Here is a 16837-nt window from a genome sequence, read left to right as displayed (position 1 = left end):
TTTATACATTTCTGAGGTAATGTACAGTTTCGTGTCTTTTAATGCTGCAGTAGCAAGTATCACAATAGAGTAAATGAGCCATCCTTCTTAGCTCTTTACCAAATAGTATGACTTTTTGAGGTTAGCAGGGTGACAAACACAGACATTATGTTTTACATTAAGAATTTTTCCAATCTATTTTGCATTGTTAATGAAGCTAAGATAGAGGAAAATATTTTTCTGGATTCAACATTCTAGAATGGCACAGGCACAGAATAATGGGCCTAAAGGGGCCTAAATTATAGGCCTAAATGGGTCTAAAGGGGCTTTCCAGAGGGTACCTGGTCCAATCACCAGTCAATTTTTGAAAATATTGAAGAACGGAGATCTCATAAGTTTTCTGGACAGTTCATTCCAGACACCCAGATGTTAGCCATGCTTTTATTTAGATCTCATTGAAATTTCCAATAAAACTGGAAATCTTCACCTGCTATCTTCATTTTTCTATCCTCCCATTAGGCAACCTGTACTCAGCAGTTAGGTCCTCTCCACCCTTCTTCATTTGAGAATGAACAGTCAACTATTTCAGCCTCTGTACATATACCACGTGCTCTAGCCTTCTGATGATTTTAGTGTTCCTCCAAATGACTTATTCCAGGATGCCCCTGTCTTTCTTGTAGTAAATGAGAGCCCAAAACTGGACACAGTGCTGTGTTGGCACCCTGCATGTTACATGAGCTTAGACCATCCCAGTCCAGCTTGCCTCTACTTTGTTTTGTACAGCTTTATGTGGGTTTCATCAGCCCATTTCTCCAGCCTACTGAACACTCTTTGAAGACAAGTCCTCCCCCTCTCTTTGGCTTGCTGAGCGGGCAATCTGTTCCATCTTCTAAATCACTAATAAAGATATTAAACAGTACTTCCTCCTATATTAATACCTGAGGGATACTGCTGGTTGCAAACTGCCAGTTGGACTTTGTGCCAGCGACCTTATCCTTTAAATCTGAAGGTCCAGTCACTGTTTCATCCACCTTATTGTCCACTTATCCAATATCTCCACTTTGGCTACAAGAATATTGTGGGAGACGTTGTTAATGGTCAAAGTCAAGACATACCCACAGCTCTGTTCACAAAAATTACTAAAACTGTTAAGTGGATTGGACAAAAGAAATTTGCCTTTGACAAATGCAGATTGCTGTGCTGAGTCACCTTGTGCCCTTCTGTGTGTGGAGATACACTGAAAAAAAAATGCAGCCAGTTATGAGATGTTCAGTAGTAGCAATTACAAGCAAAGATACACTTTTATACTAATGGTTACATGCAATTTAAAAATAATAATTTTTACCTTTTTGTGGTAGAGAGTAGCAAATGATTTTTCATATATTTAATATTCGGTATGAAGAATTGACGATATATATTGAGACTCAGAATGTCAAATAATCCAACCAGTACCTACCATCTCAATGTACAATTAAATCCTACTTAATCATTCTTAATTAAGATTTACTCACAAGTCCTCATCTATTTTTGACAATAAAAAAATTTGACAAAGTGTAATAAAGTCAGCCTTTTTACTAGTTTTCTAGAAAGTGGCACCACTGCTGGGTTTTGGGTTTTTTTTTGTTACTATCAGGAAGCATAAATTGTTTCAGTGTGTTGTGTTCTGGTTTGGGTCTTTTTTTAAACCTATATGCCTCACCGGTCTTTGAATAAGTCCTCCAATATATAATTTTAAATGGAAACATGCAATGTATTAATCAATATCTGTATGTGTCCATTTATTCTATGATAGAACATATAGGTACCAGCATTCAAGCATGGACAGCCTTTGGATAAAATCCAAGAGACACAGATGGATTGCATCAGCAGAAGCGTATTCATGAAATAGGAAAGAAAAGCATATGATAATATTTTGGCTGCAAAGATTTTGTAGGCATTATGGAAATAACTGTGCATGTTATACATATCATTAAGCCTTGGCTATTGCATTAATCAAACTATTTCTCAAACAATTAAAATGCATTTGGAGTGTATTACTCAACCTTATTATACCAAACACAGTACTCCTAAAACACATAAACAAGGAAGTTCTATATTATTAGAAAATCAGATTCCATCTAAAATAATTGTCTTGTGTGGTGTGCTGTGCTCAGCTATACTGTTTCACACTGAATCCTTTCAAATTTTGTACTGAATCCTTTCAAATTGTGAACTAACCAGAGTCTCATTTGGCCACCAGATAGAATGCTTTGAAAGAAAACACTGCAATATGCTTGGGGTTGCTTTGCAGGTTCTATTTTTCCTTCTGGGTTTCGTTATCTTTATTTAAGGATTTTAAAATCAGCAAGCTAAAGCTACTGAAAAGAATATTTCAATATATATACAGGAAACTATCACTCTCTGGTAGCTGTTAGAGTAGGTTGAGGACTGGACCATCCTGCTTTCAGCACACTGAACATGTCATCTGAGGGTAACTCAGGGTTCCTTCAGGCATTCCTCTCATCTCTGCTAATCATCGCGCTTGACATGTGATGATCAACTCTACTGCCATTTTCCAAGAGAATATTTCTGTCTGCTGAGTATGATGGAATCACAGTTCCTTTATTTGCATTACGTACATGTTAAGCATAGGCTTTACTATATTTGTGTTATGACATTACAGATTCTATAACCCGTTTTGACCATTCTTCTTATACATGGTCACACAGTAGGCAACATGGCCTCCAGGAAAACTATTTTGTTCATGGCTTCATGAAATCCAGGCTTCTTGGATTTAATGAATTTGTTTTGCATTGTTATACACTGAATTATTTATGTCTCCTAATAATTGTTTAAAAAAATTGTCCTCAAAGTAGGTATGAGACACAGTAACTATACTATTAAATTTGAGATTCTGATACAAATGGATGGCCTAAAAGTAACCTCAAGTATACATTTACCTAATTACTAGAGACCTAATACCAGGACTTGCCCTTGTGGCAGTTTGTTCCTGAGCATGGCACTGTTAGATTTTGCTTTTGCTTCATAATGCTCTGCAGAAATCTCAGAGCAGCTGCACAGGTTACAGATGTTTATATAAATGCCAAATTTTGGTGATCAAAAAGAGAAAAAAATGCTGGAAATGTGTTTTGTCCCTACATTAACAGTTAATAATAACCATCAAAATATTTGCATTTTTGTATAAGTGAGAGGAAGGAATAAATCAAAGAAATAATCATTAAATTATGAAGGCATATACTACAGATCTATTTTTTTTTTAAGAATTTTTATTAGACCACTTTTATTTTCTTTCCTATTTAGGATTTTTAAAAAACCCTATATGGACGAGAAGAATTAACTGAAAAAGAACATCAAGGAGTTTGGGAGTGGGGGCGTGGAGTTGTGGGTGTGGGGTGGGGGTGGAGTGGCAGGGAAAGTAGATATTTTAAGAATGTGCTGTCTATTGAAGACTAACGCTGCTAATCGCTCCTTTTTTCACCTCACCTATCACTTGCATTCCCATCTTCTACCCACAAGTTATTTCCATACATGCAACTAAATCTTCCATTTCAAAGGAAAAGTTTGGGTCCTATTCTATGTCCCTCCTGATTTTTCTCTAATAATTCGAAAGGTCTGAATTTATCTTATCCTGACGCACTTCTGTCACACATAAGCTGTTTTCACCCACAACTATAAGAAAGCATATAAAGGGGTTTAGGGATATACAAATAATTGCAGCAAACCATGTGGGAGAAAGTAGTAAGGTAAGGATCAGTTACAGATGGAACTTCCTAGGAAAGGCTTGTCTCAAACAGTTTCTATTGGAGAGGTAGAAAAGAAACATTGTGTACTCCATTGCCAAGAGAATTCTTTTTCTGAAAATAAGAGGATTGGGGGTGGATGTGTGTGTGTGTGTGGGGGGGTGTCAAAACAGAGTCAGGAAGATGAAGGCATGAATGATTAATCTCAGTTCACTAAAAGGAAAGTCTTGTATGAATTACCCTAAACCACCAAAGGAGTTAGGTGCTAAGGATATTTATTGATGCTGTCGGTTAAAGATAAGCAGTACAAGGAAGAAAACATCATTCCATTGTTAGAAGTGTGATTTCTTCATCTCTGTGCTTTTCCCAAAAGAAGATACTTCTATTTTGATAATTTACATTTGCCTTATTGTATTACAGTGGATAGTTTGAAAGCACCTGTTACTTTGGATATCCCTACTGACATTGTTACTTTTAAAAATATAAAAAATAAATAACAACCCCTGTAAACTTTACTATGATCACACTACATGCCACATAAAATAGGAGTAGAAGAAAGAAAAACAGTCATTCCTCTTCTCATGAGATAGAAAACAAGAAATTATGTTCAAAGATGACTCAGGACCCTGTGCCATAGTCTTTAACTGCAGCATGAAGTAAAATTCACTGACTACTTTAAGCAATAAAAGACAATCTCCTGAGGTAATTCAGCCTGTGGATAACTTCTCTGGCTTATATATTGTTTCCTTTTAAAACTGCTAGAAGAAAATCAAGGCAAAGTGTTGAATATATTTTTAGGTTGGTCTGTATTGCTCCAGAATGTCAGAAGACTCAGTTTATCTTAAGTAAATCTAAGCTCCAGAAGGAAACTATTAGAAGCATTAAGAAGAAATCAGAGTGAATTAATAAAAATATGAATTATAATATTTTTAAAGAAAATATTATGTAAGCAGTACAGCTGAAAAGAAATTGGAAAAACATAATGTTCTTTGTTTAAGGATTAAAAAAATATAAAAGACAAAAGATTACCTCTGATTATAGCAAGTTTTCTACGAAGTTAAGTAAGAAAAAAACCACGAGGTATTGAAAAGAAGATCTAAGATTATATTCTTGCTGCCTGAGCTGTATAGGTTCCTTACTACTGATATGAAAAGCACTGTTTTTGTATTCAGAATATAAAATTAGTATCTTCAGAAGAAAAAGAAAACAACACTACACTAAAAGCTTGTTAAACACGCAATTCGGTCGTTTAAACATATTTGTATACATAGGGAATACGTTTTTAGCCTTGCTAAAGATCTCTTGTTTTTTCTTCAGAGCTTAATGCAAGATCTACCAGAACTGTAACAACAGTCTCATGTTTTAGAACAGTTAGAGAGAGACATCATGGACTGATCCATTAATATCAGTTCATAAAATACAAAAGGAGGAAAATTAGGCATACAGCACAAAAGAATCCACCTTACTGTATCATTTTGTTTTGTGTGGTTGGTTTTGGTTTTGCTTTTTGGGTTTATTTTTTGGTTATCTAGATATCCTAACGTGCAACATTAGTGAGCCTTTTGAGTCAAGAATGGAGACAGGCACAACTTCTCAGCTGAGCAGGAACAACATCAACATTTAAACCAATTGGGAAAAGATACAGACACTCGGATTTCTCAGAGAAAATTCACATTTTACCAAGTTCTTCTGAAAAAAAAGTAGTTTAGGGACAGTTCTCAGAACAGCAATTTAAAGCTTAGTAACACAGAGGTAATTAAAAATAGTAGAACATCAAAGAAAAAACCAAAACCATACAGAACAATTTCAGTACATGTCCAAAACAGTTTCTCTTCAGATAGAATCACAGATGTCAAGAACTGTAAGAAATTGTTCCTAATGAATTGGTTTTCATGTCAAGGAGCAAGGGACACTCAGGCAGTAATTAAAAAGTGACAGCACGAAGAACACTTTTCCCCAGGTACCATATAGGTAAACTGGGGAGTTTATTATCATAGGATGTGAAAGCTAGAAGCATAAATAGGTTCAAAAAGCTCAAGGCAAATGTATTATAGACTGTTCCATAACTTTCCCCAACACCTTATAATCAACATTGCCCTTATTTATACTCCTTCTATTAAGAACAGAAAATATAGAGTGTGGTTTTGTTTGGTTTTGGGTGGGGTTTTTTGTGGTGTATGTTGACAGTGAGTCTTATGAGAAATTGGAATGGTTTCCAAAAAAAAATATGCCTCCTGGGAAGGGGGATCTGGGGCAGGAGGATGTCCCAGGTGGAGCTGTTCAGGAATACGGTGTGGGTCTAACAGTCCCTTCATGGCTCTGACATTAAAAATCTACATTCCTACTATTTCACGCAAGACCAAGACATGCTGCCATGCTGAATGAGAAGGTCTAAACCTGTAGTAGCTTGGATAATTGTTTTACAAATGCTTTAAACCTAAGTTTTCAGGCATGATGGTTTAACCTTAGCCAGTAACTAAGCACCACACCACTCATACTTCCCCCTCAAGGGGATGGGAAGGAGAATGGGGAAAAAAACCCAAAAAACAAAAAGGTTGTAACAGACAATTTCATAGGATAACAAAGGAAAAGAATAATAGTAGTAGTAATGATAATAGCAACAACAGAAATAACAGTGAAAAGTCCTTCACTTAGTGTAGGCACAACTACATAGCAACAATTAAAACCATCAGTGTGTTATCAATGTTATTCTCATACCACAGCATTATAATCACAACCAGATATAAAAATTAACTCTCATCTGAAACCAGGACATTAGGTCATTCAGCTGTAGCTAAAAAGAGAATATATATCAAATAACACATTCTGCATTCTGTAGCACATGGCATCCTTTGGGATCTCAAACTGGAGTCAGAGGGAGAACTGCTTTGGAACAGTGTAAGAGACACCAGGTGGTGGGACTCCCACTCCCCCACCATAGGGGACAAGTTATCAGAACCCAGAATGGGAGCTTCTGGTTTTAAACCCTGTAGTGCTAAATTTTTTGTGAAAAGTTTGTGAAATCATTTTGACGCTCTTGTCTCAGAAGCAGAAATCAGCATTTTGTGCAAACTTCTTCATCAGTATAACCTCTCATGTACAGCTTCCTGGAGCTAAATGAATTAGCACCATCCGTAGAACTTTCCTACATTGCTCCTGGTCCCCTGGAATGCACCATGTGCACCCTGCCAGGCTTCTCTCCATAGTAAAAATGAAACTAGTTCAGAAACCCATTCAACCGCTCACTTTATTTCATTATATTTTAATTAATTCTGTTGAAAACTCCTAAGAAAAGGAACTGAACATTTTCAGCATTGAGTTTAAAGCTAAAATTAAGGCAATGAATCAGGCTGTGGGAAGTTAGAAGCTAATAGTCTAAAAGAATTTTCCACACAACACAACAGAATTGGAAGCTGTGCACATTTATTTTGAATGTTGACAAATAATATACGGTTCCCTCCCTTCCTCCCCACCCCCCCCCCCCCCCCCCCAATTATGTCTTGTTTCCGTTTAGGATAAGAATCTTGTCCCATTTTCTACTACAAGCAGAAAATGCCTCCACCTTCAATGTTACTATAATTAACTTTACCAAAAGTAGTCATATGTTGAGGATTAAAACCCTTTTTTGTATTTATGCAATTAATGTATTTAGTTAATGATAAGCGTATAATGTACTTTGTCCTTTTGCTGTGCCATATACAAAACTATCATAGGCATGTCAGTGTGACCAGATATATCCTTGATTCCTTCCCACTAGTTTCCAACAGACACATTATGGCAACTTCAACCATTATCGTACCTCTCATTTTAGCACCTCGGTGATTTTAATTGCCCTAGGCACCTGTAACTAAATATGGGTTTTTTTCCACAGTTTTTAATGGCCAACGTATTTTGAGGAACTTCTTCATGTTCTCATGCTAGGTAATCTAGCATACACCAAGAGCATTGCAGAGGGTTGGCAGCACAATAAGTAGCTTCAATATCTGTGATGTCAAAGTCAATAAGGATAATCATGTTTTAGTGAGGGCCAGGTGGGGTCCTACATTGAAATACAAAATAAACAGGCATAAAACTACACTACTCAAAATGACTGTGACTGCAGTGCAATGAGCAGCTCTCTGATAATGCTGAACCTCATGTTTTTGTGGAAATTTAACACTCAGCTTGACAAAAAAGGACTACTTGAACCATACTTGATGTTTCAAAGCAAAATCAATATCTCGCTTGCCAATTGTTTCCAATATGTTTTTCTGTATGTTTTTGACATTAAATGTATTGTTCTGTTGTTTGGTTGTTGGGGTTGGTTTTTTTTTTTTTTTATTTCAAAGTTGGAGAAGGAATGTTTTATTTATCTCTTGTTTAAAATAACAAATCTCACTTCTCAGAATCTCTACAGCCATTTATGAGTTTTGTTTCGCGTATGTCCCAGGTGGAAAGTCAGAGGAACTGAACTCTGAGAAAAAGTGCTAAAAGTAAAAAAAAAGGTGTACAAGTTGTGCTACTAGAGAAAGGGTAATATAACAGGTCTTACAGAATAAAAGAAGAGAGAAGAGACTTAAAACATATTAGAAACAGGAATAAAAACACTTTTAGATCCAGAAGTTCACTGTTGGGGAAGACTAATAAGAATGAAGTTAAAACCCCCACTTCGTTGATTGACATGTTTATTGGTTTTCCTCTGTATTTTTGTTCTCACAGGTAAGTATTTTGTTTTGAAGAGGATCTCCCAAGTCACCACAATTTTAGCATCTCACATACTGCAAATGGGGAATCTATAAAGGCAGCCAAACAGGTTTGGATGCAAAGATGTGATACAGCTTTCTAAAGAGTACTGTTGTCACTTGCAGACATAACTGAAAATTGTGGAATATTATCCACAGTTCAAGAGGGTGGACCAGGGGCTGATATCAAGAAAGAAATTAACATCTATGACTACTAAAAAGCTCAACTTGAAGCTTGAAATCATCTCAAGTCCTTCATGTGCATTTTTAAATTAAGATGCACTGCATTTTTAAATTTTTCAAACATAGAATTGGAGATTATTTTAATTTTTCACTTTATTGTTGTTGTTCTTTAATATTTAAATAGGAACATAATTAAAATGTTTCAAGATTAAATTCATAAAAATAAGAATGATGCCACCATAAGAAAAGCAAATTATTTATTTAGAATTTCTTTAGAGTACTCATTTATTGTGAAGGATATAAATTAACAGAAGACCTGTTAGCATTTTATATCTCTATTTAGACATATAAACTGGTTCTAAGAGACTGTCAATACTTGAGTGAAGATCAGTAACTGAAATAGCAATTTACTCATCCTTACTTTTAAGGGGTATTTGTTTTGTTTCTAATAATGATTGGTAAGGAAGTTTAAAAAAGTATCATTTGATAAACCTTGTTGCTTATACAGGCTTACAGTTCAAATTCCTCAGAACTGGAAAAATGCTAATCTAATAGAAAATCATCCTCATGCACATGACTGAGGGAATTAATCAGTAGGTTAGACTTCTTACTTACATGGAAGTTTGGACAGAGAGTAGAAAGAATAGAAAGAGTAGACACCTCACACAATTGTAGAAGCTTCAGGAAATTTGCACTGTATTTGGCAGACTAGAGTCAGCTGAAGACATAGCACCCAACACCTTTCACCTCGGAGGAGCAGAGGGAGGGTGGAAGAGGAGACTCTAAAAAAACAAATGCCGTCACTAATTTGGTGCATGTGTTCCAAAGAGAAGGTAGGATTAGAAGGCTCAAAGCATGCTTCATAACTTACTTTCTGTTCACATTTCTTTCAGGCCAACTGTTTGCTGATATCATACTGACATGCCAATCCTCATCAGTCACATGGAGGTCAGTGACCAGTGGAGGCATATCCTGTCCTCCTTGCCAATCATGCTTGCCAAAATTACACAAGACCAAAGGATGCCTTTCACAAAAAATGTAGAAATTAGGAAATGCTTTTTATGGAATGCTGACATTTAAAAACAAGGATTCACTTTTTCACCTACCAAGGTTCTGTCAGCAAAATAATTTCTGGAACTCTTCATATAGCCAACACTAGTGGCAAAAATGTCTGGATCTCCAAATAAATCACAATGTTCTGAAAAAATTGTAAATTAATAATTTATTTTTCATTTGATATTATTATTTTTATGATTTTATGCATTTTATCCTTCCAAAGACCATACAGCTATATCATTAGGGAAGAGTTCAGAATTTCCAATTTCATGATCAATTTTATGGTATGCCTGTTTCCCCCAATTTACCATTAAATCAGTGAAAGAAAAAGTGAAAAAAGAGAGAAAGAGGAGGTGCTCCAAATGCCAGAGCAGAGATCCATCTGCAGCCCCTGGAGAGACCAAGGAGGAGCAGGTATTGCCTTGCCGCCCATGAAGAGGATGATGCTGGAGTAGATATCTATGCTGCAATCCATGAAAGATACTACACCAGAGCAGGTGAATATTTCATGAGGGAACCACATCCCGTCGGAATGACCCATGCTAGTGGAGGGAAAAAGTCTGAAGAGGAAAGAATGGCAGAGAAAAACTGTTACCACCTGACAACAACCTCTCTATTTTTTGGAGGGGAGGCAATAAAAGTGAGACACGTTATTTGAAAGACTAATCAGAAGTTGAATTTCTTGTGTAAATGGATGTCTTAGAAGTCCAGTGATTTTTCAGTTTGTTGCACAATATGCAAATATTCAGTATAAATCTTAGACATCACAGTTAATACCTTCTTTTATTAGAAATTGCCAGATAAAACAAAGCAGTCTCATTTATCTGATTACAATACCATTGAAAATAAATTTCTATTTTTAAGATGGGATTAAGATAATTATTATTGTCAGCACACAAGGATCTGAAATCTTTAAATTGGAGGCTCAAACCATCTCCTTCAGTGTTATTTCTATGCCCTGAATTGATTAGTGTTTGATTGAAATCATTGATGGTATCTAAAATGGAAGAGATTATACTCTTAAGTAAGACTAATATTTCTTTGCCAATTTATAATTTTTCCACTAATAGATAATGTTGTGCCAGGCTTAAACACACAAAGAAAACTAGTTCTTTGAATACCTGTGTAGATGTTGAAAAAACTCACCTATGTTTCAAAGGAGATTTAAACCTACAGTAGCTTTACTCTAAGCACATGTTGAGTTTGTTTTGGGATATTACCAGTGATGCTCAGGCCAAAGAGTGACACGCCTGAAGACAAATCTCAAATACTCAAAGCCAAGTGTCATCCATAAATCCAAACCAATCTTTCATCAGTAAACATTAACAGAGGGAGACCGAACACGATACAGACTTTACACGCAGAACTGCCTCCTTTTCCACTCCTCTTCCCCAATAGTTTATAGTCTGCTTTGATATTTTTTTTTTCATTTTATTACAGTGTTCTAAAAAGTACCAAAATCTGTGCTACCAAATATGGAATTTGTCAAGAGTTGGAATTTTAAGGCCAGCTACTATCTTTTCAAGTTTAATAGGAAATTATTAATCTTTTACCAAAGATAAGCTGTAAAATGTAATATTTTACCCAATTATATAAAGAAAAATTCAATAATTTATACCCAATTCACACAAGTTTTGCATCCATTACCCCTCTGCTTCATGTTCAGACAAATATACATCTTTCTACTAAAACTAGACAGGTTTCAAGAAAATAAGTGAAATTACAGTAAGGTTAAAACTACTCTACTGAAGGTCTAAATCAAATGATTTGCAACTCCATTGGAATATTGAGGTACTTCCTTATTGAAGGAAGTACTGCCAGTACCTTTGTTCAAAAGAAAGATTAATTTGAGAAAAACAGAAGGGAAGGAAGCTGAAACAGCCTTACACAGTAGCATCTGAGTTTTCTTGGGAAGTCTCTTATTTAAATACTAACAAGACCATATGGCTTCAAGATCTTACCAGAAAGGTTTCAGGCTAAATTTAACACAACACAGGAGACAAGCTGGCTAGGATTTTAGTCAGATCACATTAAAAAATATAAGAATATCGCCTAAGAAAACATATTGGAAGCCTTCAGGCAATTCTTGTGGATCTACACCTACATGTCGCCTGTTAGTTCCGCTCTTTGAGTATGTTTACTAAATAAATAAATAAATAGAACCCCAACTTGTGAGAATGCATAGCTAACATGCAATTGCTTATTTTCTTAATCTGACATTCATATCACGTAAAAATCCAGATGGATTTGGGGATCTGTTACCTATTTGTTAAATGATTGGTAAGATTAATTGAAAAAAAAAAAGTTTGAGAGCATTTGGAATCACTTCATTTCATTACACATATTTCACAAAATTGATCTTTCTGAAGAACATTCTAATTATAGCAGGGTAAACCTTCCTGTCCTAAAAAATGAAGCAGCATTGCTGATAATTGTGGCTACTTGCTTCCTTTGGAAACAGAATTATCTAAAAAAACCCCCCAAACCAACCTTTTTTTTTTTTTTTTAAGTCTTTTAAATAGGTAGAGTGGGATGCATTTCCCACTTCAAACGATGTACAAGTTTTTACTAAATGACACTTTGCAAATCTTTGACTTTCAAAATTCAAGGATGTTTCAAATAAATAAAACAAATCTGATAGATTTATCTTTGAATAGGTTACTTAAGATACAGGTTTTTTCAAAAATTAATTTAAAAAAAAGACAAAGTACTCATGCTTTACAATGACAGTCTATTTTAAAAAGTTTAGAGGTACAACATAAACCTATATATCATATATTTGTAATCACATATATATGACTGTCACTTAGGTAAAGTTTCTACTTTAGAGAGGCAAAGACCATCATTTGTTATTCTGAAATCATAGGAATATGTAAAATGGCTATTCAAAACAATACCATCAGAGTCTTGTAATTGTTAAGAGTTTTATATTTCTCTTAATTCCTTTTTTGCAAACATGCAGAGAAAAGCTAATATACTACATATTAGGATGGCAAATGCTTTGAACAGCAGATATTATACTGTACTTTTTCCTCATAGGAACTAAGGGCAGCTTCAAGCGAAAACACAATAACCAGCTAATGTAACTATTGATGCCAGAGAGGTGAGGAAGCTAAATATTCTGATGTATGTGTCTTTGAACAGTAAAACTTATGCTTCCAGTTCTAATAAAAGGATCACAACCCTCTGAATATCAGGTATTTTCAGACCTTAGAGACTTTGAACTGTACAGTATGAAAACATATGTTAGTACCAGCTACAGCGTCAAATTCTGCTTTTAACTTCAACTATCTACTCATTGAAACAAGTTATGTAACAAGAGCAATTGGCCTAATATATGATGATATTCCCAAATATTTATTTTGTAATCAAGCAAGCTACAAAGCAGTACCTTCTAAATAAGTCATCAAACATTGAACTTAAGAATATTATTCATTAATGAGCTACAAAGTCTGTCTTTTGCCACGGACATTCTGTACAATTATGCCAGTTTTCCTTATTTTTCTTCACAACATGTGAAGTTTATCCATAGAATTTTCTAATATTTACATATTTTTTTAATTTGTTGTGTAATATTGCTGAGAGTTCATCTAATTTGACTAGAGGCAATACATTTCTGAGATCTTTACGACCAACTTGCCACACCTTTGCCTTTGCATACTATTCTTCTTTTCACATATAAAGTTTTGTACTATATAAATGTACTTGAATCTGCTCTATTTAATAAAATAAATTAAGAGGAAATAATACTTTCTATTAATTGCCAAACTTGGTTACAACAACAATGAGCACAAATGTCCCTTTATAACCTTGTTTGGTTTTCACACTAAATATGAGCTTAAGTTGAGATGCTGTTTTCACAGTATAGCTAACAGTTTATTTTTCAGTTTTCCATCTTCCATGCTGGCACTCTTCCTGAGAGAATCCTGCTGGTACAGGAATCTTCTGTTATCAATGTAGCTTCCTCATTTGAGTGTTTCCTTGGGGTTTTTTTGAGGGCTTTTTAAAAAAAAATATTGTTTTGTTTTGTTTTTTACTTAATTCTGGATATCTAGATGATGGCATAAGTTGCTAGGAGACATACAGCTGCTGAAGGGTTAGTTTTGTATACGAAGGGCAATTCTGAAAGTATGTGAACTCTCCTAGCTTCACTGAAATAACCAGGAGTAAGCATCCCTGTTTTGCTAGAACAGCAGTAGAGGCCATCTAAGTATTACTGTCTTTTAGGTTTTCTCTTGTAGTTTCAAATTGCTAAAACTCCAAAGGGACTAGCTGCCAAAAGGTCTTTCAAAAAGAAGTAACAAAGGAAGTATAGCAATTGTGCAAAAGCTATGAAGCATCAGCTTGCCATGTACAATAGTATCAGCTTCTCTGTTATCAAAAAGGGGACTGAAATGGAATTAAACCTACTACCAGAAAAAAAAAAAACCCACCAACAAAACTAACCAACAAAAAAACAAAACCAAACAAAACAACAATAAAAAACCCCAAACAAACCCCAACAAAACAACCCAACCCAGTCCTATCCAAGCCAAACTAGGTCTAAAATTTGTAGCTCATGATTAGTTGTTATATGCTTCTGTGATAAATTCTTATTTGACTATAAAGTCAGAAAATGTTAACCGAGGGAACCATGAAACATTACATCTTTTGAGGTAAAATCCGGGAAAGTATAACTTACTGCTAATTGAATCAGAAAATAAGGTTTTTGGACATCTTTCTTTAAAAAATATATAGTAAATCATGTAACAGCTTGTAGGACTGAATATAAAATTTAGCTAACTGGCAATGAGAATTATCCTACTAGGAATATCAAGAGACAATGAAGTTCATAAACTTCATTATCAAACCCATACCAGATAGACAAAGGGAAACATTAAATCAACAACTGCTTTAGGATGTTATGCAGTATGTGCAACAGTATGTAGTTAAAATACTAAGATATACAAGCTTACTCTGTGAAAATATAACAGCCCATTATCAAGAAAGCCAGAACAGAGAAGTAAGGCTTTTAGGCAACTTTGAGAAGTTACTGAATATTTAATATCCTCATTCGTATGTGAAACAAGATTAAGAAACCAAGGAAAGTTTTGTTCTGTTCATACCTGTTTAGGTAGATCCCCGAGTCTTTGGGTTTTTCAACAGACTTAAACACTAAGTCCATTTTCATGGAATGAGTGGGAGCAGTATTTTGTAAAACACCAAATTCATTTTAGCCTAAAATTCAGCATTCATAAACTTGACTATCTTGAAATAAAAAGGAAACTTGCAGAACCATTTAATTAGAAATCTGTTCTAACTGTGCCCTCTGAAATTTGACCTCTCATGAAGTTGTGTAACAAGCCAGAGATGTTTAGTCCAATTAATTAATCACAATTTTTTTTTTGTAAATAAACTTTCCAAGAAGACCTTTTAGTGCAATTCTGTAGTTTCCACCAGATCAATTTGAAAGTCTTGGGGTTTAATTTTTCAAGCAGTTCTCTTTGCTGTATGTTTTTCTTAACTCCAATATACCATCAAAAATTGTATCAATATAGAGAAAAAAGATACTTTTGTAAACAATGTTTTCACATAGAAAAAGATACACCCTTATATTGTTAGTGAGTACTGTCCTTTTTTGAAGAAGACTATACGTAGGAAGAATGAAACTAACGAATAAGCAAACAAGGGGAAAAAATTTCAACTGAATCCCGTTCCTGTTCTTGCAGAATTCCTTTCACTATCTTCTCTCTGTGACATTCATTTGCCATTTGTAATCATGTCAAATAATTATATTCTGGGAAAAGCAAAATTAATGTTATAATTTGTGTTTCATAAGATAAAATCATTGCAAACAATTCTTCTCTGTACTAGCCTGTAAAGCATTCAAAAAAACTCCATGAAATGGTCATCCAGAAAAGGACATCTTTATATATAGCAAATATACATCTAACTCTATAACTGTAACAAGAAAATATCAATTCAATTAATCATAAAAAACCCTTAGTATACTAAAAGAATTTGGAAGCTACAGATATAAAAGGACAGGGAAAGGACGTGCTTTTTCTTCATGAAATCAACCGCAGTGACTTTTACTTATTATTAATAAATAAAAAAGGTCAAGGTATTTCAAAAGCACACTTCTCACTGTAGCTGAGATGTTCTAAAACATTGTTTTTTCTAATATTTCTTTCAGTAAAAGAAACAGATCACCATTTGATGTAAAAATATATAATGGAAACAAGGACAATCTTCTACACTGTATCTAGGGAAGTATAATACACGGGATAGAAAATTTTAAAAACGTAATATTACCACACTACTTCCACAGAGGAACATAAGAAATAACACCCCTATTACGGACAAATTTCCTCCCTGATCATCAAGGGCAGTTTGTTTCCTTAGGAAGGACTAAAACCCTGATAAGAGTCTCCTCTTCTGAAGATAAGTATTTATAACCAGGTCCTTGTAAATTACTGTGATTTAGTTATATCAATTAGAAGAAGGACACATTAACCAGGAGATCCATCAGCCTCGTTGTATTCAGCCATTATTCTCTTCAGAATGTCTTCTAAGAAAACATACTATTGAGAATATTTTTATGTTGAAGCAAACTATTTTAATTCTCTAGTAAGTGCTCTAATAGGACAGAAAACCTAAAGTATAAGAAATGGTCCTGGAATATGAAAGAAAAAATTAATTCTGAACAATGTCCTTCAAAAACCTAGAATATTGCATTAAACTTAGTAGCTAATTGTAGGTTTACAGTCTTACAGCCATTCTTACTTAAAATACAATTTTAGGTATTTAGATTAAGCAGCTACTGCTTCTTCTGGCCTCAAAAGCTCTTAAAGGAGCTGGAGGTGATGGACACCATCAAACACTATACATAACTATAGGATTGAATAACTATTTAAAATAAAATCTTCTAGGTCAGGAACAAAAGACAAATCCACCAGATGACCACTTACCTACAATGCCCTCAAGGGCATGTTCAGGTACTTAGGCACACTGAAGAAACAGTTCCTTAGTTACATAAATGGGCCTAAACATTTTTGATATTCTAACTGATAATTACCTTTTACATATTTAAGTTAGCCAGTACCTAAGCAGGTGGCTGTTCGTTTGCTTTGTACCCAGATAGCTTTGCCTGCTGCTCATCTTATAGATGAATTCTAA

The sequence above is a fragment of the Gallinula chloropus genome, assembly GCF_964237585.1.
Source record: "Gallinula chloropus genome assembly, chromosome: 1".
In the NCBI taxonomy this organism is placed as follows: Eukaryota; Metazoa; Chordata; class Aves; order Gruiformes; family Rallidae; genus Gallinula; species Gallinula chloropus.
This window is presented reverse-complemented; position numbering follows the sequence as displayed.